Raw genomic sequence first — 26,110 nt, forward strand, 5'->3', positions numbered from 1 at the left:
TATTGAGGCTACATTTTGGGCTGGGCACATTCAAATACATTCCAGGGTCCATTCTACTTTATTGCTGAAAAAGACCCTCTTGCTTATTTATCTTCTCAAAAACAATAGAGCATTATTAAAATAAACACTCCAAGTTTCAAAGCATTGATGACTAAGCCATGCTTCGACATGTGAATGTGACTTACAGTTCTGTGAAGATCGAAGGATAGAGAAGTAAAAATCAAATGGGGCCAGGGACTGCAATATTATATAATTACATGCAATTATAGAAATTATTTTATAATTTTTCCATTAATACCAGGTTTTTCCTTTCCTGTGAATTTTTATTTTCCTATAAGACCAGAACTCTCAGTTCCTTCCTGAAAAGGCAGAGCATTTGGCTATCTACTTGACTTTTCCAGGAATGTAGTAATAGAAGGGCCTGGAATAACTGTGTGCTGCGCTGTCCCCCACTGAAACTGATTGTCATTCAGATTCTTGTTTCTCTCTGATCCTACTCCTTCTTTTTCCCTCTCCATCTTTTAAGTTGGCTAGATGAATGCCAATGGGGAAGGTGGAGTATAGGAAACCACTGAAAAGGCGTAGATGGACATTATACCTAGGTTCAAGGGCACTGCTGAGAACCATAATCTCAGTTCTATGGAGGGCTTTAGAATACTGCTCGCCAAACGTGTTTGTAGAAGGTACACCCTTGGCTCTGTCTCCTGCTGTATGTCATCTTATCACATGATTGTTTGGTAGCTTTGTGTAGCACTTTCTTATGTTCTCAAATTATCCCTTTATTTTTACTTTTGTAAAGGTTTTATTTATCAGAGAGAGCAAGTGAGCGAGAGAGAGAGTGCAGTGAGCGGGGGGAGGGGCAGAGGGAGAAGTAGGCTCTCCACCAAGCTGGAGAGATGCTGGGCTGGATCCTGGGACTCTGAGATAATGACCTGAGCCTAAGGCAGACGCTTAACTGACAGAGCCACCCAGGCGTCCCTCAGTCATCCCTTTAAACGCCTGTCCTTTCTTAAATCTTGCTGAACAAAGTTAAATGGGTTTTATTACCTACAGATGTGCTTTACTCAAAGTTTGGTAAAGAGTTCCTGACTATGACCATTACATACAGGTACACTGAATGGAAAAAGGCTTCTTTTTTCCTTTGTTAGTTATCTCTGTGATTTTTCCCCCTTGATATTTTATAATGCAACATCAACATTGGGTGGGCATTTTGCAAATGTGCAGTTTCTATTATAGAACATCATATAGTTGGTGACAGAGTGACTATAGAAGGAACTAGACTAATAGGTTATAAGTGTATTTTGGGTATAAGCCCTAGTTTTATTTCCAATCATTATCTCCCAGCACTAATTATAAACTGAATTAACAGAAAAACATTGACTCAAGCAGTGACCCTGTAGAGTGCCAAACCAGAAAGATAGGTGCACTTCAGCCATTGTGTGAATTATTTTTCTCCCAAAGTGTGGAGTCGTCCCTGTGAATAATATTAATTGATCAAATAGCTGGATGGGCAGATGGCTTGCCCCTCCACCCCCCGGCCTCCGCCATATGAGGGAAAGGAGTGAGTGTCTCAGGGAAATGGACTTTTTTTTCCTCTGGTGCATATAATAAAGCAGTTTGCCTTTGTTGAGATGTCTCAACTCTCATCTCCCATTTTTGCAGCTGCCTTTATTTTTACATTTGATCTGAACTCCCATGTCCATTATAAAGTTGACTAAACAACTTAGAAGTTTTCTAGGCCTCATAGATTTTTTAAAGGACTTTATGTATAATAAGATGAATGATTACCCCCCACCAAAGTTCATCCTTGCACGAATGTTTGGTCCACACCTAGAAGTATGCTCACAGTTGTTTTTGAGGGTTTGTAAAAATTATAACAGCTTTTGTAAAGAAAAATAGAAAACAGTCCTCTCTTTGTGTTCTCTAGGTCTTAAGTGAGTAGGATTTGTGGTTAAAGATTTCTTCTGTAGCAACTACCTATCTCTAGGGCAGATTAAATATTCATAACCTCAACTGAGTGTGATGATTTTCAGTTAATAATACAAGAAAAAAAGTTGCACTTGAAGAAAATATTGTAGAATCACGCAAGCTCTTTCTAAAATCTATTTTCTTGTTGCCTTTGTTAACGACCTCGAATCTTTGTTGGCTTTACTTGGGTCATTCTAGATCATTTTTTAGCCTTTTAATTGGTATATCTAACAAATACGTCCTGATTCCTTACTAGGTATGTGGCATTACTAGGTTCTTGGAATGTACAGTTCATCTACTTTCACAGCTTTGATGAGACTATTCTGTTTTATAAAGGAGGGGACAGATGTGGAGAGCTTAAGTAACTTAGGCTTACTTAATTAGTAAAGTATTGATCTGTGATAGGAATCCAGGCAGTGTGGTTCCAGAGCCCAGAATCCAGAGAGAGTCCTTACTGAGAAAAAAGATACAGATTTTCCCTTCCAGTGTGAGACTCCCAGGAGAAGTTTGAGCGAGTGGTACCTCTCTGGCATCACCAACATTCTACCGAAATGAGGTCTGCAGTTTCAGAGATAGCAGATGACGGGTTCGACCCTCTGCGTTGCCGGTCTTTGAGGAAAAGATACTGCATATAGAATAGAATGAATGCTTCCTTCTTCTCTTCCATGCAAAGAGTTTACAAAGGGGTGATTTTTTTTCCTCTCCCAAATTATTCCAATTTATTCTCTCATAGTCTGTCAAACAGCAAATATGCTTTAGAATACTAGTCATTTATATTTAGCTAAAACCGAAAACTTCGTGGGATGCTGAGGAGATACAAACCAGGTTTACTGGTAGTCTAGGATAAAATGGATGATTAGGAAACCATTGCTTTCTTCAGATGTGTCTCCTCCAGACAAACCGATGGCATTTTAATCTTATTTGGACTTTTAAAAATGTCTCCTTTTAAAATTTCTTTAGCTTTTTACTCTATCACAGGCTGCACACCCTTGTCTCACTCAGCTCAGGACTTACCCTGTGTCTTGGAGTTTGGCCCTTTTCACTCTGCCCTCCAGTTTGACTTCTGGTAACAGTAGACAACCACTAGAGGTCTCCAGACCTCACTTTAGAAAGCTCTGACTTCACAGATACACCCCAGTAAGTGGAATAAATATGTTCGGGGAAGATGAGTTACTGATAGTTCCCCTTAAATATTTATGAAGTGCTTCTTGTGCCTCGGGTCCTAGACTATGCTATGCCCTGAGGGTAGATTAAAAAAAAAAGTCGTTAAAGTCCCTGAGAACCCTGCAGTCTAGTAGGGACACTGAAGTGTGACCGCGTGGCCGCAAGACTACACATTAGGCTTGGCCACATTCTGTACTTTTAGATCCCTCTTACCAGGGCCCTTCAGATTTCCAGGTCTATCAGAGTGCTGCTAATGCTCTTGAACTTTCTGTCGCTGTTCATTTCTGCAGAGATCATGCCTGGTTTCTTGATGGGGTCTGATGCTGTGTCTTCATCAGTCTGGCAAGGAGCCATTCCCTGGGCCAACAGGACTAGTTGCGTGGGCTCTAGCTTTTTTTTTTTTTTTTTTTTTTTAAGATTTTATTTATTTATTTGACAGAGAAATAACAAAAGCAAGCAGAGCGGCAGGCAGAGGTAGAGGGAGAAGCAGGCTCTCTGCTGAGCAGAGAGCCCAATGTGAGACTCGATCCCAGGACCCTGGGATCGTGACCCAAGCTGAAGGTAACCGCTCAACCAACTGAGCCACCCAGGCACCCCTCTAGTTTTTGTTTTGATGCCCTTTTCAGCAGCTCTAGGCATCCGGTCTTTAGGGAACAACTTTGTTCGGGAGTCAACTTCTCCCAATTTCAGGGAATAAAGCAAGCCCCATAACTTAGGGTCTTCCATATCTGTTCTCCTTTATACCAGAGACATTTTCTAGGAAGAGTCTATGTCCCTTGTATATCAGGGGAGTTAAAATAGAGAAGTGTCTCATGGTAACATGCTTCTAGTCCTACTGTTCATGATCTGTGGAAAGCCCCTAGCACAGTGCCTGGGACACTGAGGGCCAGTGCTCAACAAATGTCAGCAGTTGTCATTATTGTTATGGAACTTAATTTTAGTGCTGGAAGGGACTTCAGAGATAATGTAGTCCAACCACCCATTTTACACAAGTTTTACTGCTATTTTTCTTTTTCATGCAAAACTGCCCATCTTGAACTCAAGTTGGAAGAGGTGAGTCCGGTCTCAGAATGGAGGTAAAACTGCTGCCTGGTCGCCCCCAGCCCGACTCCGGCCATCGCCGCTGCTGTTGGGGGGAAGGAGGGCCACGATCCAAAGGAATCAGAGCAGTTGAGATAACTGTTTACTGGTGGTTTGAGCTTTGAAGATACAGATGATAGTTTAAGAGAACATTTTGAAAAATAGGGTATACTTACAGATTGTGTGGTGATGAGGGACCCCCAAACAAAACATTCCAGGGGTTTTGGTTTTGTGACTTACTCTTGTGTTGAAGAGGTGGATGCAGCAATGTGTGCCCGACCACACAAGGCTGATCGGCATGTCGTAGAACCAAAGAGCCGTTTCTAGAGAGGTTTCTGTAAAGCCTGGTGCCCATCTAACAGTGAAGAAAGTTTTTGTTGGTGGTATTAAAGAAGATACAGAAGAATATAATTTGAGAGACTACTTTGAAAAGTACGGCAAGATAGAAACCATAGAAGTTATGGAAGACAGGCAGAGTGGAAAAAATAGAGGATTTGCCTTTTTAACTTTTGATGACCATGATACAGTTGATAAAGTTGTTATTCAGAAATACTACACTATTAATGGGCATAATTGTGAAGTGAAAAAGGCTCTTTCTAAATAAGAAATACAGTCTGCTGCATCACAAAGAGGTCGTGGAGGTGGGTCTGGCAACTTCATGGGTTGTGGAGGAAACTTTGGAGGTGGTGGTAACTTTGGCCATGGTGGAAACTTTGGTGGAAGAGGAGGCCATGGTGGTGGAGGTGGTGGCAGCAGAGGTAGTTATGGGGGAGGTGATGGTGGATATAATGGATTTGGAGGTGATGGTGGCAACTATGGTGGTGGTCCTGGTTACAGTAGTAGAGGAGGCTATGGTGGTGGTGGACCAGGATATGGAAGCCAAGGAGGTGGATATGGAGGTGGTGGTGGAGGATATGATGGTCACAATGAAGAGGAAATTTTGGAAGTAACTATGGTGGTGGTGGGAACTATAATGATTTTGGAAATTATAGAGGACAACAGCAATCAAATTAGGGACCCATGAAGGGAGGCAGTTTAGATGGAAGGAGCTCGGGCAGTCCCTATGGTGGTGGTTATGGCTCTGGTGGTGGAAGTGGTGGATATGGTAGCAGCAGATTCTAAAAAAATTTTCAGAAGAAAGGCGCTACAGTTCTTAGCAGGAGAGAGAGTGAGGAGTTGTTAGGAAAGCTGCAGGTTACTTTGAGACCATCGTCCCAAATGCATTGAACTGTAAAAATCTGCCACAGGAGGAACGATGATCCATAGTCAGAAAAGTTACTGCAGCTTAAACAGGAAACCCTCTTGTTCAGGACTATCATAGCCACAGTTTGCAAAAAGTGCAGCTGCTGATTAATGCAATGTAGTGTCATTTAGATGTATATTCCTGAGGTCTTTTATCTGTTGTAGATTTGTCTTTTTCTTTTCATTACATCAGGTATATTGCCCTGTAAATTGTGGTAATGGTACCAGGAATAAAAAATTAAGGAATTTTTAACTTTTCAAAACAAAAACAAAAAAACTGTATAACTGTTTGGGGTGGTCCCCTTTTTCTCCCTGTCTCTTTTAAAATTAACATATAATGTCTTATTTGCCCCAGGGGTACGGGTTTGTGAATCATCAGGCTTACACATTTCACAGCACTCACCATAGCACATACCCTCCCCAGTGTCCATAGCCCGGCCACCCTATCTCCCCACCCCCCAGCAACCCTCAGTTTGTTTCGTGAGATTAAGAGTCTCTTTTGGCTTGTCATTGGGATTTCATCAAGATCAAAATCTTTTGCACAGGAAAAAGGAAAGGATACAGTCAGTAAAACCAAAAGAAAGAGTCAACTGTTGCAAAGGAAACAGTCAACAAAACCAAAAGACAATTCACATAATGGAGAAGATACTCGCAAATGATATATCAGATAAAGGGCTAGTATCTAAAATCTACAAAGAACTTAGCAAACTCAACACCCAAAGAACAAATAATGCAATCAAGAAATGGGGTGGTTCTCTCTTTAGTGCTCTTTGTTTCCTATTAGGGAGACCCAAATTTTGATTCAGTCATTATCAGCTTCTTGGTTAAACTATTTCATAAGAATTTTTATGTGGGTCGTTTGGACTAAGTAGCAATTGTGACTCTTAAAAAAAGTTAAGGGTGAAATTGGAGACGCACTAAACAAAATAAAAGCCTGGCAATTTGTTAGCCTTTTATCTGTAAGGAAAGTTCCAGAGGGAGTTCTGAACATTTGAGATTAGTGATGGCAGATCTGGATGGCAGATCTATTTTCTAAAAGTGTGGGATACTTGGATACTTAGGTGGACAACTACTGAAGAAAAGGTAGCATGGTTTTAGAAATAAATAACTATACAGGTGACTAGAAACAAGTGGAGGGTGCATTTTATTTTATTTTATTTTTAAAAAGATTTTATTTATTTATTTGACAGATCAAAAGTAGGCATAGAGGCAGGCAGAATGAGAGAGAGAGAGAGAGGCAAGCAGGCTCCCTGCTGAGCAGAGAGCCCGATGTGGGGCTCGATGTGGGTCTTGATCCCAAGACCCCGAGATCATGACCTGAGCTGAAGGCAGAGGCCCAACCCACTGAGCCACCCAGGCGTCCCTGGAGGTTGTATTTTAGATTTTAAAATATATTTTGACAAGGTTTGTACCTGAAATTCTAGTTTAAAAGCCTTAATAAATAGCTAAATATGTAAATAATCTTGGGGACATTTATGTGAGTAGGTCTTTTGTTTGAGCCAGCAAGAAAATGATGGGAATAGATGGCAGTTCTTAGAATGGAGAACCTTGGGCATACTCCAGGAGTTGAGACCAATTTCATTTAATGTTTTTGTAAATTATTTGAAAGACAGAGGTGTAAAAGAAGGGCCCCAGGATTGGGTAGTAATATATGAAGCTTCTTGGGATAAATTCTAGGGTAGAGCACTATGAGTAAGAAATGGTAGATGCATTCTTGTGGGGACATGAATAAGTGTCAGTAATCTCAATCAGAACTATGTGATTGACATGCAGAAAGATAAGGAAAAACTTAAAGGTTTTAAAAAGCAGGAGCATGCCATGATTTGCTGTGTTTTTAGAAGATCTGTCTTGAGTCCTGTATCGCCTGGTAAGAAATGAAGAAATTCGTAGAGCAGTAAGGAGATTATTGTAATGGGCAAAATGTGATGGTCCCTATCTTAGCCTGTAATACCATAGACTGTATGTCTTAATCAATGGCCTTTGTTCCTCCTAGTCCTGGAGGCTGGAAAGTCTGAGATTGGGGTGCCAGCATGACCAGAGTCTAGTGAGGACTCTCTTCCTGGCTTGCAGACAGCTGCCTTTTCATGTCCTCACATAGCAGAGAGAGGATGCTCACATGTCTTCTGGGGGCTCCACTGCTGTGACCTCATCTGAGCCTAATTACCACCAGGCCTTACCTTCTAATGTCATCACACTGGGGGTTAGAGATTCAATGTAAGAATTTTGGCGGCACACGTTCAGTCCCTAACCTTAGACTAAGGTACTAACAGTAGAAAAGGAGAGTAGTGGATGGAGGGGAGGAGTATTTTGGAGGTATAAAAGGTAGAGCTTGCCGATGAGCTGGGTATCTGGGTATGATGGGAAGTGAAGGGTTGAAATGACTCTCAAAAGTCTAGTTTGGCCATAAGTGACTCTTGATCTCACAAAACAAACTGAGGGTTGCTGGGGGGAGGGGGGTTGGGAGAAGGGGGGTGGGGTTATGGACATTGGGGAGGGTATGTGCTTTGGTGAGTGCTGTGAAGTATGTAAACCTGGCGATTCACAGACCTGTACCCCTGGGGATAAAAATATATGTTTATAAAAAATAAAAAATTAAAAAAAATCATAAAAGATGAAAGAGAACAGGGGATAGTCTAAGTTCTTGTTGAAAAATATTACATGATAAAGTTCTTTCTGTTCAATGACTAAATAAATGGGAATGCTTAAAAAAAAAAGTTTGGTTTGGATAGGAGATTGACTAGTCTGATTGAGTAAGTGGACGGAGATGCCATTTGCTGAAATTGGGGAAGCTGGTTAAGGAGCAGCTTTGGGAAGGGCAAGTTTGAGAGAGAGGGTGTTGAAGAAGGTAATCTGGTAATTCTTACCCTCTCAAAAACTTGAGGCATATGAGCGTATAGTCTTTATATGTGAGACTCAATATGCTTTTAAGTGTTATCTTTGTTAAGAGATCTTTTCTGTGTTTCACATGATGGTTTTTAACCTCACTTTATTGTTTGTTTATTTATTTATTTATTTAGTCTCTGCTACTTATGTGCAACACATATTCATCATAAAGTCTTGGGACTCTTGGGTGGCTCAGTCGGTTGCGTGCCTGCGTTTGTCTCAGGTCATGATCCCAGGGTCCTGGGATCGAGTCCCACATTGGGCTCCTTGGTTAGTGGGAAGCCTGTTTCTCCCTCTCCCTCTGCCTGCTGCTTCCCTGCTTATGCTTTCTCTCTCTCTCTGACAAATAAATAAATAAAATCTTAAAAATAAATAAATTCTCTCCTTGCAGATATTCTAGGGAGGTAGGAGAGAAACTGATACATTGATCTCCCTGTGTGTGGTGTGGTTGAAAAAAGCCTCTCTAGGAATGAATATCGTGTACTCCTCCACCTCTTCCCCAAACCTGGTTAAGCATCATTTCCTTAAAAGCTTCCATGAATGGGTTTTGACGTGTTCAAATTTCTTTAAAGCTTTAAAAAAATGTATTGGTTATGCTGGTTCAGAGGCAGGAGGGGCTCTTGGATGGTCTGGCTCCCATCCCCTAGGTGAGAATGCTGAGCATGGAAGACGATGGTATTTACCCAGGGATGCAGATCTTGTGACTGGTTAGCAGGAGGCATGCGGAACAGTAGAGCCCCTGGAATCTGAATCCCAGCCTCTGGTTCTTTCCATGACACATGCCATTGAATTCTCAGTTTCTCTCCTAGGAGAAATTCTTATGAATAACAATAAAAATGAAATATGTTTTACAAGAAATACATTTGCTAAAGTTAAAAATAATTGTATCATTCCTGCAGAGAGATTTCCTATCTATAATTTGATAGGGTTGACTCCTTGGTCTTCAGCTGAACAATTTAACACCTAAAATATCCGCATTGTTTTAGGCACTGGGTGTATAAAGGTAACTAAAGATAAATTCTGTTCCCAAGCAGCTGACATGGAGTGAGGGAGACAAGCATATAAATGAACAGTGTTGCCCTTAGTGTGATAGGTATTAAAGCTGTTATAGAAGAAGAGGTAAAATGGGGCTTTCATGTGGGAGGAAGTCGCTAATTTCACTGGGAAACAGCACGATGGTTTTCTTAGAGGAGATATGTTAAGCTGAGCTGGGGGTAGACATTGGCTAGATGCTAATTGACCTCTTCCCTCCCCTGAGCCAATCTTACAAAGCTCCGTTTATTTTTCTTGTTTATCCCGAAACATTAACCAGAAGCTTGTAGTGTGCTAAGTGAAGAACATAGTTTGAGATAATATGTAAAACATTAAAAATATTTCTAAAGGGAGTGGTAAGAAAATCTGCCATGCACACACAGCCTCTCTCTTCCTCTTTTTAACCCAAGTATTCTAGTTGCCATAACAACCAGATTATGGTTGTGCATTTGCTACGGTGGAGGTTGTATCAACGGTTCCATTATGAGCTGCTGTTTTCTGGACTTGAAAACTCAACATCTTATTCACTATTGTGACATATAAAATTCCATCTACTGATTGATTTTGCTTACCCTTGTCATTGAATAAGTCACTCTCCTAGCTGGTCATGTTGAAAAAGTCCATGTATTTGTTCCGTGCCTGGAATTCTGCTTTTGTCTGGGAATATTTTCCTGCTAAAGGAAACCTCCCTATCTGACCAAGTTCTCTCATCCTATAATTAGGAAATTGAGGCTTTGAAGGGTTAAAGGACTTCCCTAAGGACACCTAATTCAGCAGGAATTTAGCAGTTGGTACTCTGTAGCTCTGATGGAGCTGGAGTTCAGCAACATCTTGTTGTGAGTGATCTCCTTGAGCTTTGGTTAAATTACACAACTCCTCCTAAGCTGTGTCTCTGTGGATTCAACGAGTGTCCTGTCTCGTCTAGTACACCCTTTGTCACATGCTGAGTTGTAGAAACTGGTTTGTATGTCTGTCCAGGCTCCACTAAACTGAGAGGCTCAGACACTGCCCTGTACTCCTTGTGACTGCTCCCGCATTTGCTGAGAAGGACCAGCCCCACTTCTTCTTCTTGCTCTGATGCCTCTTTACCTGGCTTCTGAGCTCTTTGTTGTCTACTCCTATTTCTTCCACCTAATGACTGGTTACTGACTATTGTACTCTGACTCTAGCACTCAATTTCATGGGAAAGCCTAGGAGGAGGTGATGAGGAAAGGGGAAGTGGTGACGGGGAGTAGAGGGGAGGATGGATTAGGCAGAGGGAGAAACACAGGGAGACTCTGGGAACTCAGGAGAGCCTGGTGCAGTGAGGATTGTCGGGTTTGACTTAAATTCAGGGAGAAGCAGGAGAGAGGTCAGAGCTATCCAGGGTGCTGAACATACGCATGTACTGAACTTCCTGCTAGGAATTTAAACTTCATCTGGTAGGTAATAAGGACCTATTAAAAGGTGGTAAGTGGGGAGTATATGATATAAAGAGATTACCTAAAAATGTAGAGATTTACGAATTTCACGTGGAAAAAAAAAAGAGAGGCATATGTAGATATACATTCTTCGAAGTAGGAAAAATGTAAGCACGGAGAAGGGAGCAATTATTTCTGCCTGGGTGTGATGACAGAGAACTTCCACAAAAGAGTTGATATTGCAGCTGGGTTTTGGGGGGTGGCTAGGAAGTGGGAGAACTGGCATCTGAGAGGTGAGAAGCAGCTTGAACAAAGGCCTAGGGGCAAGAACACATTTGGTGTGTTCGCGGTATCCTGACTGCCGCTGCCAATGTTGGGGCAGTGTAAGGTCCAAGGGGCTTGAAACCAGATTGGACGTGTTGGGCTGAGAGGAGGTTGCCAGAGGTTTTTGATGCCCTTGTCTCATGCCTGAGACAGATAGAAGGGAGCTGTGGTCTTTTAAAAAGCAGCAGGAAGGGGCACCTGGGTGGCCCAGCTGTTGTGTGTCTGCCTTCGGCTCTGGTCATGATCCCAGGGTCCTGAGATAGAGCCCTGCATTGGGCTCCCTGCCCAGCAGGAGGCCTGCTTCTCCCTCTCCCACTGCCCTGCTTATATCCCTCTCTCGCTGTCCTCTGTCTGTGTCAAATAAATAAATCTTTAAAAAAAGAGGCAGCAAGAAGACATGGAGCTGATAGAAATAGAGTTGGACAAGGAGGGGATTGAACTGCATGGAGCAAAAGAGGGGAAGGAGTGGAAGAGGGAGTTTCCCATTCAAGCTCCTCACTGGATTATTTTGTCATTTATCAAGGTTGGGAAAACAGGAGGAGGAGACTCCTTAGGGTTAAGGGTAATATTTATTATTAATCCATTTTATTTTGGGGGTAATTAAATATAATATTGGATTATATCTGAATTGAAAAAAATGGAGGTATAATTGACATCCAAAATGCTTAGCTCCTGAGCCAACATATTGATGAGCTTTGACAGGTGTATGTACCTTTGTAGCCCCACCACAAACAAACAGAACAGTGGAGCATGGGTCAGGAACAGCAGGCTGGCTCGGGATGCATAGGAAGTTGTACCTGCCCCCAGAATTTCAGGTTCAGTGGGTCTGGGGCTGGAACTTGAGAATTGACGTTTGTAACAGTGCCCAGATGCTGCTGGTTCAGGGCAACACCTGGAAGAGAGTGGCTGTAAAACATTCCCATGGCTCCAGAAAGGCCTTTTCTCGTCTTTCCCCTCTTCCCCAGGGAACCATGGTTTGATTTCTGTCATCATGATTAGTTTGCCTGTTCTTGAAAGGCCTACAAGTGGGATTATGTGGTATGTATTCTCTTATGTCTGACTTTCCCCACACAATGTAATGGTTTTGAGATTTACCCATGTTGTTGCAGGTAGCTTATTCCTTTTTACTGCTGATGAGTTTGTTTTGTTTGTTTGTTTTGTTTTGTTTGTTTTTTTATCATACGAATATAGCACAATTTGTTCCTCAGCTCTCTGGTCCAGAGATACTAGTTCAGTTCTTATTTGGGGCTATTATGAATAAAACTTCCATGGACACTTAAGTACAAGTCTTTTTGTGGCCATGTGTTTTCATTTCTCTTGGGTAAGTACCTAGGAATGGAAATGCTGGGTCATAGGGTAGATATATGTTCAGTTGTCTGAGAAACTGCCAAGTTCTTTTCCATACTGGTTGTAGTGTAACTGGGTGAATTGTGATTAAATGTTCATCGACTCTAGTGAGGTTGCTCGCCACTGACTTGACTGAAGGACTTGTGTTGAAGAAAGGGCTTGGGTGAACAGGGAAGTCTTGGGATATACACAGAGGTAATTGACAGTGATGCAACTCTTTTTGTAGTTTTAAGTGAACTTTAATCTATGCTTGATTTTTAACAATGTGGGTTAGTATTCATTCAAAGAACATTCTTAAGCACTTACTGTTGGCTAGTCACATAAGTCCAATACTGGCCCTGAGGAGCTTACAGAGAAAGTAAATTTTGGTCCTTTCAGAAGATGTAAAGCAATGCCTTAAGTCTCAACCACTCTAACTCTAGTTTATCTGAATGTTGTCATAATACAAATCCTAAGCATCATGACATAAGCAGAAAGCTCTAAAACATTTCAGATCATTGGGAGAAAGATGGTTTTGCTCATCAGTGATGTTAGCACAAGTGGAGTCACTATCTGGGAAAAAAGTGGGATTCAAACCTAACACTGCATAACAGAATAGCGTATAAATGAGTCAAATTTTAGTGTAAAATTAAAAAACCCATAAAAGTATTAGGACAAATCACTCCAGATTGTTTTCTAACATCAAAAGGGGGAAGATCTTTCTAAATATTTCACAAAACCCAGGAACCATAAAAGAAAAGACTGTTAAACTTGATTACATAAAAATTAAGAATTTTTACCTGGCAGACACTGTAACCAAAGACAAAAGACAAATGACTGTGCACATGGAGTGGGGGTTGGTGGAGAGGACTAGAACTCCTATTATAGAGAACTAATTGCCAGTATGTATAATGAGTTTTAACAACCTTATTGAAAATGGGCCAAGGCTAGGAGCAGACTGTTCACAGCAAACGAAATGCAAATGGCTCCTAAGCTTGTGAGAAGATGCTCAACCCACTCATGATAAGAAAATGCAAATGAAACCGAAAGGCGTTATTTTCAGCTATCAGCCTGACAGATCAGAAAGTTCGGTGAGATAACCGTGTTGGCAAAGGGGAGACTGTGTGGCATTGGAGAAGGGTGTTTGAGTCAAGGGGATAGTGGGAGCTGGAAGGGGAGCCTGAAAAGGTTGGCAAGTTCGAAGAGGGAAGGGAAAAAGCAGGGGCCAGCAAGTCTGTAGAGGATGGTGAGGGGCGATGGCAGCAACCCAGTGCCAGGGAACTAGACACACTGATGCAATAACTGGAAGTGCGCATTACTGTGGAGGCAAGCAGCCCCCCCCAGGTATCCGTCCCCTAGAATGCCACTTTATAACAGTTGACCAGGGTCCTCAGAAAAAGTTGCATTGTGCCCAACATGAAAATAGCATTTTATTTTTTTAATTTTATTTATTTTTTTAAAAGATTCTTTTTTTTTTTTTTAAATTTGACAGACAGAGATCACAAGTAGGCAGAGAGGAGGCAAAGAGAGAGAGGGGGAAGCAGGCTCCCTGCAGAGCAGAGAGCCCGATGCGGGACTCGATTCCAGGACCCTGGGATCATGACCCGAGCCGAAGGCAGAGGCTTAACCCACTGAGCCACCCAGGTGCCCCGAAAATTGCATTTTAAATTAAATGTAGCATACTCAATAAATAGTAATTTCAAGATAGGTTATTCTTCAGTTATCTCAAATTGAATTTTAATTTTAATTTTTTAAAGATTTTATTAGAGCGCCAGCATGAGCGGGGGGGGGAGGGGCAGAAGGAGAGGGAGAAGCAGATCCCCTGCTGAGTGGGGAGCCCGACAGGGGGATTGAACCCACCACCCCAATATCATCAGAGATATTGAGCCGCCCAGGCACCCCTCAAATTTAATTTTTAGAGAATACTTTGTATTTGAAGATGCTGAGTAAATGAAGTACATCTCTTACTATTTTGGTTGCTATTCTTTGATTCTCTTATGAGAATGCCCTTGAACATTACATCCTTCCTTGAACGTTTAGGACGGTAGTGGCGGGTGACGCCCTGTCTTCCTTTGGATGCCAAGGAGTGACTAACATAGTCCCTGTTTGGGAGACAGATGAACTACTAGTGCTTGACTTTGAAAAAGCAGGTAATGTGTGTTATTGAATAGAATGGTGCTTTTATTTTTAATTTCCATTCTCTTCCCTCCCCTCATATTTCTTATCCTTCTTTTATCACTCCTGCTCACTTGACTCTTAGAAAACTAGAATTCATGATGCTCTTTAAAATGATGTTGCTATCACTTCTCATGATGATTTTAGTATTGGAGGCAGAAGGTTAGCTCAGATAGCTATTGGAGATACCTTCTGGTCTGGGGTGTTATCATTCTCTGCAGCACTCCACGGTTTTAAGCATCGTACATTGTGGATTATGCCTTCGGATTTGATAAGTATTAGGGGCAAATAGGGCACCAAATATTTAATGAGATTCTTGTCTGCTTACATTCCTAGTAAAGAATGTCATTATATGCTCAAACCAAAAAGTTACCTTCATTTACATTTTCCTTTTCACAATTTGATTGCTATCTAGAATTAAAAAAAAACCTAATCCTATGCCAAATTCTACTTCAATAGTCCCTTTCAGTCACTAAGGCGCACTAACAAAGCAAAAAGGTAAACTAACAGAGTAGTTCTAATGCTGATCAGCATAGATCCTAGAGGATTTTTCTGACAGGCAAGACTGAAGGTGCTGTTTAAGAATAAAATTACCTTAGGGGGCACCTGGGTTGCTCAGTCGGCTGAGCATGGTTGAGTGTCTGCCTTTGGTTCGGTCTTAGAAACAGTATTAACTTTTCTCAAAAAGAAGAGTCTTAGAGTCCTGGGATCAAGTCCTGCATCAGGCTCTTAGCGGGGGATCTGCTTCTCCTTCTGCCTCTCTCTTGCTCTTTCTCTCTCAAATAAATAAGTAAAATCTTTTAAAAAATACTGGGGTGGGATTATGGACATTGGGGAGGGTATGTGCTTTGGTGAGTGCTGTGAAGTGTGTAAACCTGGTGATTCACAGACCTGTACCCCTGGGGATAAAAATATATGTTTATAAAAAATAAAAAATTAAAAAAAATACTGAAATAAGTATCTTCTCTGGTATCTGAAAATTAAAGAAATCATTTTATATTAGATTCTTGGACAGGTACTCACTGTCCAGTAGAAAACCCAATGACTGAGCAATGTTGTCGCTGATAATTCAGGTGTCCTTCATCTCCAGAATTGAGTGGGTGAGGCTAAAAGTACATGGAGAAGTCTTGCTTACTAATAAGTGGGAATCGAGGTGTGTCCTTGAAGTGCTTTGTTTCCTTTTTTAGCTCCATGTGGACAAGGGGCATGTCAAACTTGGTGTTCTTTTATGTGCAGCTTTCTTCCTAAAGTGCCATGTTAGGCATCCAGATGTAGTTATTGGGTGATTGACAGATTTTTGTCTGTGCTGTTTTCCTTGGTGGGACAGTGTCATTTCCACATTTAGTTCAACCATCTCAGAAAATTAGATAAAGTTCAGTTGTTCTACCAAAACCTAATGCATGTTTAATCTCAATTTTTCCATTTATGCTGTTTTGGAGCTTTTTTTTTTTTTTTTTTTGAGAAGAGTTAATACTGTTTCATCATTTATGCAATTTCATATCTCTTCAGAGATTCATTATAATTTTTTGCCATTGAATGTGTCGATGACTCAGGGAACACTGATATTGCGGTGAATGGGACTTAATTTCAAATTTCTCTCTAACCAGCAAGTACTGCAGGGGCTGCCAATTACAGGTAAGCATCTATAGAGAGGAGACATAGGATACATTTAGGAGTCTTCCTCTAATAGGTCAGATAGGTTGCAAGATATATTGTGTCTTCTTCATGCTTTGCCTTTTTCCAACTCCCTGTATTCCCTGAAACCTGGAGCAAACTTTTTAAAAATATTTTATTTATTTACTTATTTGAGAGAGAGAGAGCGAGAGAGCAAGTAAGCCAGCAATCCAGCAAGCCAGCACAAGCATGAATGAAGGGAGGGGCAAAAGGGGAGGGGGACAATCCCAAACTCACTCTTTGTCAAGTGCAGCCCGAAGCCAAGCTCCATCTCAGACCCGGAGATCATGACCTGAGCCAAAACCAAGAGTCAGAGGCTTAACCTACTGAGCCACCCAGGTGCCCGAAATTTTTCATTTTTTTGATGTGGAAAACAACTGACTTACTTTTCTCAATGAAGATAATATTGATCTTTCTGGCCCCCCCCACCCCCATTCATGAGCCACTGTCATCTCTATAACCACCTTGATACAGACTCTTACTTCAAAAGCTGTGTGAGATGGAGAGAATTTGGTTCTAACATACATCTTTTGTTACTATGGACACATAAACCCTGGGTAATCTATGGATCTTGCAGTTGAAATTGAATGGGTTTTTGAGCTCCAGAACTGTGCTTACTTGAATGAAGGATAATGAATTATGTGTGGCAGGTATTCAGGAAATTACCATTTGGCATTGATTTTATCTAGCTCTATAGACTGAGTTGAGAGAGATTTTGCTGAAGGATAGAAGCATCCTTCAGTGAAGATGTATTTTTTTTTTTTAAAGATGCATCTTCTTGGCGATTCACAGACCTGTACCCCTGGGGCTAATAATACATTATATGTTAATAAAAATTGAAAAAATTTTTAAAAATTTAAAAATGCATCTCTTTTTTTTTTTAACACTTTGGAGTCTATCAGACTATCCTCTTGTGCCATCATGATCTTTCCTAAATAATTTCTTCTCATAATGATCTTATATTCATTGAATATGTGATCCTTTACTAACAGACATGGTCCTAAGACTCAGGAAGTAACCCTCATCTTCATTTCTTTCTACCTTATTTGCTTGCTTGTTTTTTTCCTGGGGTGACCCTAATTGGGTAGGTAGGTAGAGAGGTACTTTTCCCCTCTCATCTGGGAGCAGCCAAATAATAAAATTTTCTTTATTCGAGGTTAGAGATGCTTGTCATACAGCATGAAGTGGATTTAGCTTTTAAGGTCACCCTGGCTCCTTTAGCTAAAGGAGCACCTTGTGATTTTTTTATAGTTTTAGAGACTAGTTGAACTGGATGCTGTAAGGGTAACTGCAATAAACTAAGGAAGCTATAATTTTTATTATTTGGTCAAATATGTAAACTAAATTTCATTTGTATATATTTGTAATACAGATAATTTATAGTAACTTTTGGTTACTGATTTGTTCATTCTAGAAACATCTATTGGACAACCCTGGGTGTTGGGGAGCTGTGCTAAGAGCGAGGGGTGGTTGGTGGGGGTACAAAGAAGAATAAGACTTAGTTCCTGCCTTTGAGGAGCTTTTGGGCTAAGTGGAGTGGATGGATATGCACATACGTGACCAACACCTGATAGAGGTATCTAGAAAGCAGGGGAGAGCTAAAGAAGTAGTGAGCATTCTGTTCGGGGAAACCTGTCCAAAGAGGTACTCCTAGGAGTTAGAATTTAAGGGATGTGCAGAGAGGTTGTTGGGGGGTGGGAGGAGTGGAGACATGAAACCAGTTTGCAGTGGAAGGGGAAGAGGCAAAGGTTTAAAGGAGGAAGTGATCAGCGAGTAGAAGGATGATTGTGAAGTACCAGTGGCTTTGGCACAGGAGCCACCGGTGGTGAGGGTGGTTCCAGTGGAGCCAAGAGTGCAGAATCCGAGAGCAGGGGTTTGAAGAATGAGCAAGGAGAAAATGGAGGGAGTGTAAGGCAGCTTGTTTTAAGAAGTTTGTTGGACAGGGGTACCATGGTGGGGCTCTATTGGTTGAGCATCTGACTCTTGGTTTCAGCTCAGGCAGTGACCTTGGGGTTGTGGGATTGAGCTCTGTGTTGGGCTCTGTGCTCAGCACACCCTCTCCTTCTGCTCCTCGCCCTGCTCTTTCTCTTTCTCTCAAATAAATAAAATCTTAAAAAAAAAGTTTGTTGGAGAAGAGGCAGAGTTTGAGGGAGGGGCAAGTCCATGGAAAGGGCATGCATGGATTGTGGAATGTAAAGATATTTAAAACTCCTTAAGGAGCGCCTGGGTGGCTCAGGCAGTTAAGCGTCTGCCTTCGGTTCAGGTCATGATCCCATGACATGGGACTGAGCCCTGCATCGGGCTCTCCGCTCACCGGGAGTCTGCTTCTCCCTCTCCCTCTACCCCCCTCTCATGTGTTCTCTCTCTCTCTCTCCCCCTCAAATAAATAAGTTTTATTTTTTAAAAAGATTCTATTTATTAAAGTGGAGGAGATGAGCTTGGTGGGTTGAGAAGGAATTATAAAACACAAGATTGAAATGAAAGAAGGAAAGGGTTGTAATAGTCTGTAGGTCTGAGTCTGAGTAGAAGTAGTAGAGGATATAGAATATAAAAAATGCTGTAGGTCGTTGTGTTTTGTTTGTATCTCCACTCTTCGTTTTTGTGGAACCCTAGAGAACAATGTTATGCTCACCACAAACTGGAGACTGTGGTTATTCCAGTAGGTTGGGAAGGATATTTGTTCCTAGATGTGGAGCCATTTGGGCAAAATGGCTACTGCCTTCAAGGAGACAGGTGTGCTAGAATGGAAGAGGACAGGCTCCTGAATAGGGGGATGAGAGACCCTTGGAGGGGGAAAGGGGAACTAATGAAGGGATTTGAAGGCTTGCTTAGACTTTATTTAATTTTTGGTTCAGAGAATAATGGCTGCGAAGTATTAAATTGACATGGTCAAAATATTAATTTGTGAAATTGTTTTTGGTATGCTGTGGAACAAGGGGAACCCGGGAGGCTAAATCGTATTTGTCTCCCTCCAGCCTGGAGGCCTTCAGAAAGTTTTAGGGGCTGAAGACAGGAATGCCACACAGGACTTGTCCAGATCTGGCGTTGGCTAAAGTCTCCTGCCTTCTCTGTCCCAAGTTCACCCGCTTCTTTAAAACTCACTTATTTATTAAAGATTTATTTATTTATTTGAGAGAGAGAAAGAGCACAAGTAGGCAGAGTGGCAGGCAGAGGGAGAGGGAGAAGCAGGCTCTCCACGGAGCAGGGAGCCAGATGCTGAGCTCCATCCCAGGATTCTGGGATCATGACCTGAGCCAAAGGCAAACGCTTAACCGTCTGAGCCACCCAGGCACCCTTTACCCTGCTTTTAATGATAGCAAACTACTTAAACTTTTTGGAACAGACCATGTTCGCTACCCTTTCACCAGTTGTTTTATCTTATTATTCCCTTCATCAACTTTCCCTTTTCCTTAAAAACTCACTAATCCTTTTCTGAAACTTTCCCAGAGGCCCCAGTGTGGTTGGTCCTTCCTTTGTGCTGTCTCTCTACCTTGGGCCTGTGTTCTCACAATGGTTGTCATGGCTGGTTTGGGTGTCTGTCTCCCTCACAACTTTTGAGTTCCTTGAGGACAGAAGCAGAGCCTTTCCTCTTTGAGGTCCAGCACCTCACAGGAGACGTGGCACATAGTAGGACATCAAAAGTATTTGTTGAAATGAATTGAGTTGAATTGTCATATTTAAACAGTCTCCCAAAAACTGTACCTTCGTTTTAGATGTGTTCTTGGGGTCTCAGACTCCTACCATTGTGTCCATGAGTACAGTGATGGTCTTTTTTTCCTTGCATTTTTAATGTCTTTAGATATTTATTAAGAGTTGGGAAAGTGTTACTTGAAAGTATTGTTTCTTTCTTTATAATAATTTATAAAATATTAGTGCTAGATTCTTTTTTTAAAAATATTTTATTGATTTATTTGACAGAGAGAGATCACAAGTAGGCAGAGAGGCAGACAGACAGAGAGGGGAAAGCAGGCTGCCTGCTGAGCAGAGAGCCTTGGTGCGGGCTCGATCCCAGGACCCTGAGATCATGACCTGAGTGGAAGGCAGAGGCTTAACCCACTGAGCCACCCAGGCACCCCCCCACCCAGGGCTTGATTCTTTATACCAGTTTGCACAACCACTAAGACGGCTGATAGATGCAATTAGGAGACATTATTTGATATTCTCATAAGCATACTGGATATGTTCAGAATTAGCATCTGGTCTCTTATGGTAATATCCAATTGTGTATATACTTGAGCATATTTACACATAAGGTTGCAAAAGATTTTTTTTGTCATTCTTGAAAATGAAAAACATTTAAAAATGGATGGAAATGTTCATGGATTTTCTACCTAGTAGAAACTAATTGCAATATTTACCACCTATCACAGACCTAACATAGCTCTCATTTTTGTTCCGAATGATTATTTCCAAGGGAGCCTAAGTGATTATACTTAATGGTTAAATTACTTACTTAATTTCACAGTCCCCAAATGGATCTACATATTCCAAATATTTCTGTTTTCCTTGTCTTTTTCTCTCAACCTTTCATAATGGTTTTTTACTTCTCCTGTCGCTTAGTTGGGGTATACCTCTCAGTTTTCAAGAAATTAAAGCTCTTGGAGCACTCCAGCTGCTAGGCTTTCCCCGCCTCACACTGGGGGCATTTAGTGTTTGCTTTTTGCCCATTCCAGTCTCCAGCGGATGCACGTGCATCTGACTGCCAGTATTCTTGGTGTTTGATGGAAAGAGATACGGATGGTTTGGGTGTCTGGATCTTGAGTTTGTCACCTTTTACTTACTCTTCCTGTTTTCCGTGGAGCCCCTCCACTTCGTTCCCCGGCTATGCCTAGCACTCCTGGCTCCAGAGTTCTTCCAGGTCCATAGGTTGCAACCTTATCTGCACATGAGGACCATCTTCGGAGATTTCAAAACTGTTCACAGCCAACCACACCCCATCCCAGTGAAAATTCAGATCAGAAACTCAGGGGGGACTCCTAGGAGTTTGGTTGGTTGGTTTGTTTTTTAAAAGCTCTCCAGGTAATTGCAGTGCGTGGTCAGTAGGTAGGGGAATTGTTGCTTTGATGGTTCCTTCTATTAATCTGGTTCCTTGCTGCATCTTGGACTCCCCCACCCCCTTCACCTGCCTCACTACCTCAGCTACTGTGCTGTTCGTGCTTGGAGTTTGCTTCCACCCTAAGATCTGTGCACCCACCTCTGTCAGTCTGGAATGTTCTTGCCCTGGATGTCCGCATGGCTTCCTTCCTTCCTTCCTTCCTTCTTCCTTCTCTTCCCTCCCTCCGTTTCTCCCTCCCTCCCTCTCAGATTTCTGCTCTGTAGCAAGAACCACACTGCATTCCCGTCCTCTGCCCTTGCTACATGCCAGTAACCACATCTGATCTGTCACCAATCTCTTGCTTATCCTGTCTCCCCTCCCCGATTAGAATGATGGTTCCATGGCGGCAGGCCTTAGCTTTTTTCCCCCAGATTTTTGGGACTCTAGGGACTGAGCCTAGCATGGAATTGAATTAATTTCTTTGGCAAAGTCTTTTTGCTGGTGTTGGAGGGAGGGTTCATTATGTGAGAGTATCGCGTTGGGCCATAGATCTGGAGGGTCTGAGATTTGTTTAACATCCTTCCTTTTTGCAGCTGTCTCTGTACCCCCTCCTCAGAGATTCCTGTTCCTCATTCCTGTGCCTTTCTTGGCTGTCCCTCTAAGGCTCATAATCCTGGGGCTGCTGGGTCAGTCACCATCACCCCCCGCCAGTTTGGCTGCTGTTATCTCTTCTCTTTGTCCGTATGGATTTATGCTTTAAAAATGTCTTCAACAGGGCACCTGGGTGGCTCAGTGGGTTAAGCCGCTGCCTTCCACTCAGGTCATGATCTCAGGGTCCTGGGATCGAGTCCCGCATCGGGCTCTGTGCTCAGCAGGAAGCCTGCTTCCCTCTCTCTCTCTGCCTGCCTCTCTGCCTACTTGTGATCTCTCTCTGTCAAATAAATAAGTAAAATCTTTAAAAAAAAATAAAAAATAAAAATGTCTTCAACAGTTATTTTAGTGGCGTTCAGGAGGGAGTAGAGGCAACATTTGCATTCAACCTACTTTGTTTAACCAGGAAGTGGGCCCTTCATTAATTCCTACAAATTCACTTACAGGTTAATTTCTTTCACAAGTTTATTGAGTATCATCTCTGTGCCCGGCATAGATGAATAAAGTATCCAGTTCCTGCTCTGAGTGAGGTTGTGTCCTAGGGTTAGGAAGTGGAGAATGTGGATGAAAAGGGTAAGGAGTTCTTTTTACTGTTCTTGTAACATTTCTAAGAGTTTGAAATTATTTGAAAATAAAGATTTTTGGAAAATATGTCCTCCAGGGACTAAATTGTAAAGAGCCTCCAATGCCTTATCAGAGAATCCGAAGACTTTGGGAGCCACGGAAGGTTTTGTGCAGGGGAGTGTTGTGGTAAGTTTTGGAATTTAGAAAGATTAATTCTGAGTGCCAACTAGGAGGGAAGGGTGTGAGGCGGGCAAGACTGGAGGAAGGGAGAGCGGGCCAGAGGCTTTGCAGTAATCCAGAAATGATGAAGGCCTAGGAAGACACACTGAGGATGGAGAAAAGCAGCTTTTCCCATAATTCCCACTTTATCAGTTTCTCTTGGAGTTAAAGCTGTTTCTGTGGTAACGTAACCACCAATATGCCATTATTAAGGAAAGTAAGCTTGTTCTTGTAGACTAAGTGTCTCTTGTGGTCGTACCCAGAGGCGAAATACTAGGATTTATGCAAAATTGACGCTGCAGTATACAAAAAGACCTACCATAAAGTAACACGAATTATTATTGTTGAGGGGGCGACTCCGTGTGCTCTCATTCTGAGACATTGCACAGAACGGAATGCAACCGGTCTGGTGGATTAAGTGTTAGAATTTGTACTAATAAATTTCTTTTTAGTTACCTCAGCCATAAATTTCCTATCTTATTGGGTTGCACATTTTTTATTTCACTGGACAGCTTTGGCTCACTCCTGTTGCCATGGAGAGTCTATTCCTGCTATGTTAATAAGCACCTTAAAGATTATCTATATATTTGCTTTAGGGGAAGCATATTTCTACCATTTTTACTTTAAGTTTTTTTCTCTTTTAACGAAAGGACCTTTGGCTAATTGAATGTTTTTAAATTTACATGGACTTCTGTCCCTCATGTGGGTATTGTTCTCTGTGCTTACTCTTGTGGGAACTCTGTTCAGAGAAACTGCAGTCTAGAGAAATCCCCACTTTCTTCCTACACCTTATCAGGTAATTGAGGAGAACTGCACGAAGGGTCAGTTCACTGCATGGGTAGTGGATTCCCAGCACTGAGCTAAGTGCAGCAGTTTCTCTGATCTGCTCAGGGGGCAGGGATCATGGCTTGATTAATCCTGATATTCCCTTGCAATTACCACAGTGTAGTTGCTCCGTAACTGTTGAACTGAGCAGGGGACATGTGTGAAGTAGGTTTTGTTCTGGGAGCCACATTCAGAGCTGCATGGGACTTTGAGGCAACTTCATTGTGTCTGTGTGTGTGAGTAAATATGTAACACCAATTATTTACTTGCAGATTTGAGACAAATCAAGTGATTACAAATATTTTTTTTAAGTGTGCTGAAAACACATAACATAGAAGTTACCATCTGAGAGGTGCCTGGGTGGCTCAGATAATTTGGACGTCTGCTTTCGGCTCAGGTCATGATCTCAGGGTCCAGGGATCGAGCTCCCCATTGGACTCACACCTCAGTGGGGAGCCTGCTTCTCTGCCTCTTCCCCTGCTGGTGCTCTCTCTCTGTCTCTCCCTCTCTCAAATGAATAAATAAGTTTTTTAAAAAGTTACCATTTTAATCATTTTTAAGTGTATAGTTGAGTAGCGTTAAGTATTTATATTGTGATAAAACAGATCTCTAGAACTTTTTCATCTTGCCCACCTGAAACTTCATACTTGTTAAAAACACTCTCCTTTCCCCCTTTTTCCAGCCCCTGGTAACCACACTTCTTCCTTCTGTTTCTTTTTTTTTTTTCTTAAGATTTTAATTTATTTGACAGAGAGAGGGATCACGAGTAGGCAGAGAGGCAGGCAGAGAGATAAGGGGAAGTAGGCTCCCCGCTGAGCAGAGAGCCCGATGCGGCACTCGATCCCAGGACCCTGAGATCATGACCAGAGCTGAAGGCAGAGGCGTAATCTACTGAGCCACCCAGGCGCCCCTCTTCCTTCTGTTTCTATGAACTTGACTACTTTGATACCTCGTATAAAAAGGATCATACAGTATTTGTCTTTTGGGGGCTGGCTTATTTCCCTTCCTCACGGTTCATCCACACAGCATGTGACAGATCTCCTTCCTTCTTAAGAAGAACTAATATTCCACTATGTGTATTCCTCACATTTTACTTATCCATTCATCTCTCATGAACATGGGCATGCAGATACTTCTTCAAGATTCTGCTTTCAATTCTTTTGGATATACACCCAGAAGTAGGATTGCTGGATCAGATGGTGGTTCTATTTTTAATTTTTTGAGGAACCTCTATACCGTTTTCCATAGCAGTCAAAATATTTTACAATCCCACCAACAGAGCACAGGGGTTCCAATTTTTCCACATCCTCGCCAACACTAAATGTTTTTATGTTAAAAACAAATGCACTACCATGTTTAATCTTACATCTTGAGTGAATTTTAAAGGGCAAACAGAAGACTTAAAGTAAATTTTGATTTTGTGGTAGATCCTCTGACAAAGGGAGTACTTCGGTGAAAGCGTTTGAGAAGCCCTGAATTATCAAAGGAGTCCTCAGGATGATGTAGTTGAGAAGAATTCATGCATATACAGGAAGATGAAGACCATCTTCCCAAAGCAGCATGTTACAAAGTGTACAACTTTGTTTATTTGAGAGTGAGAGTGTGTGTGAGAGAGAGAGAGCGCACAAGTGGGAGTGGGTACAGGGGAAGAAGGAGAAGCAGGCTTCCTGCTGAGCAGAGAGCCTGATTGGGGTGGGAGGGAGGTGGCTTCATCCCAGGGTCCTGGGGTTGTGACCTGAGCTGAAGGCGGATGCTTAATGGACTAAGTGACCCGGGCCTTCCTACAATTTGATCTTGAGACACTTAGTACCATAGGCATTTAGGAGGGGAGTGAAGACTTCTTGAAAGTGATACGTTTTGGGGGCACCTGGTGGCTCAGTGGGTTAAAGCTTCTGCCTTCGGCTCAGGTCATTATCCCAGGGGCCTGGGATCAAGCCCCACATTGGGCTCTCTGCTCAGTGGGAAGCCTGCTTCCCCCTCTCTCTCTGCCTGCCTCTCTGCCTACTTGTGACCTCTCTTTCTGTCAAATAAATAAATAAAATCTTTAAAAAAGTGATACATTTTGGACGGGAGCTTGAAGGAGAATGGTAAATGTGAATTTGACAACAAGAAGAATATACATTAATGTAAAGAAAAATGTGATCTCATAATTAATCATGGAACTTGATTTTGGGAGCTAATAAAGAGTGCACCCCTGCACTCCCCAGTATCTAGTGATTGCTGTAAGTGGATGTAGTAACTGAGTGTATTTCATGAGGGCAGGTTCAGTATTTTTATTGGGATTTTTCTCATGATCTGGCAGTAAGTCTTCAAATGCCATTATCATTTGTGTCTCAGAATTGCTAGAATGGATTTGAAAGATTCCTTGAAAAAGTACCGTTTTTGGGGCACCTGGGTGGCTCAGTGGGTTAAAGCCTCTGCCTTCGGCTCAGGTCATGATCCCAGGGTCCTGGGTCGAGCCCCGCATTGGGCTCTCTGCTTAGCAGGGAGCCTGCTTCCTCTCTCTCTGCCTGTTTCTCTACCTACTTGTGATCTCTGTCTGTCAAAT

At 42.0% G+C, this 26,110-nt stretch overlaps 1 protein-coding gene and 1 pseudogene across 1 annotated transcript in view; both read left to right on the forward strand.

Moving 5' to 3' along the window:
• AVEN (apoptosis and caspase activation inhibitor) overlaps positions 1-26,110 on the forward strand; it is a 177,538-nt gene that overhangs the window by 73,535 nt on the left and 77,893 nt on the right. The gene's annotated exons all lie outside the window — the stretch shown is intronic.
• Positions 3,706-5,343, forward strand: LOC116590846 (annotated as a pseudogene).

This window comes from Mustela erminea, chromosome 5, assembly GCF_009829155.1.
Source record: "Mustela erminea isolate mMusErm1 chromosome 5, mMusErm1.Pri, whole genome shotgun sequence".
NCBI lineage: Eukaryota > Metazoa > Chordata > Mammalia > Carnivora > Mustelidae > Mustela > Mustela erminea.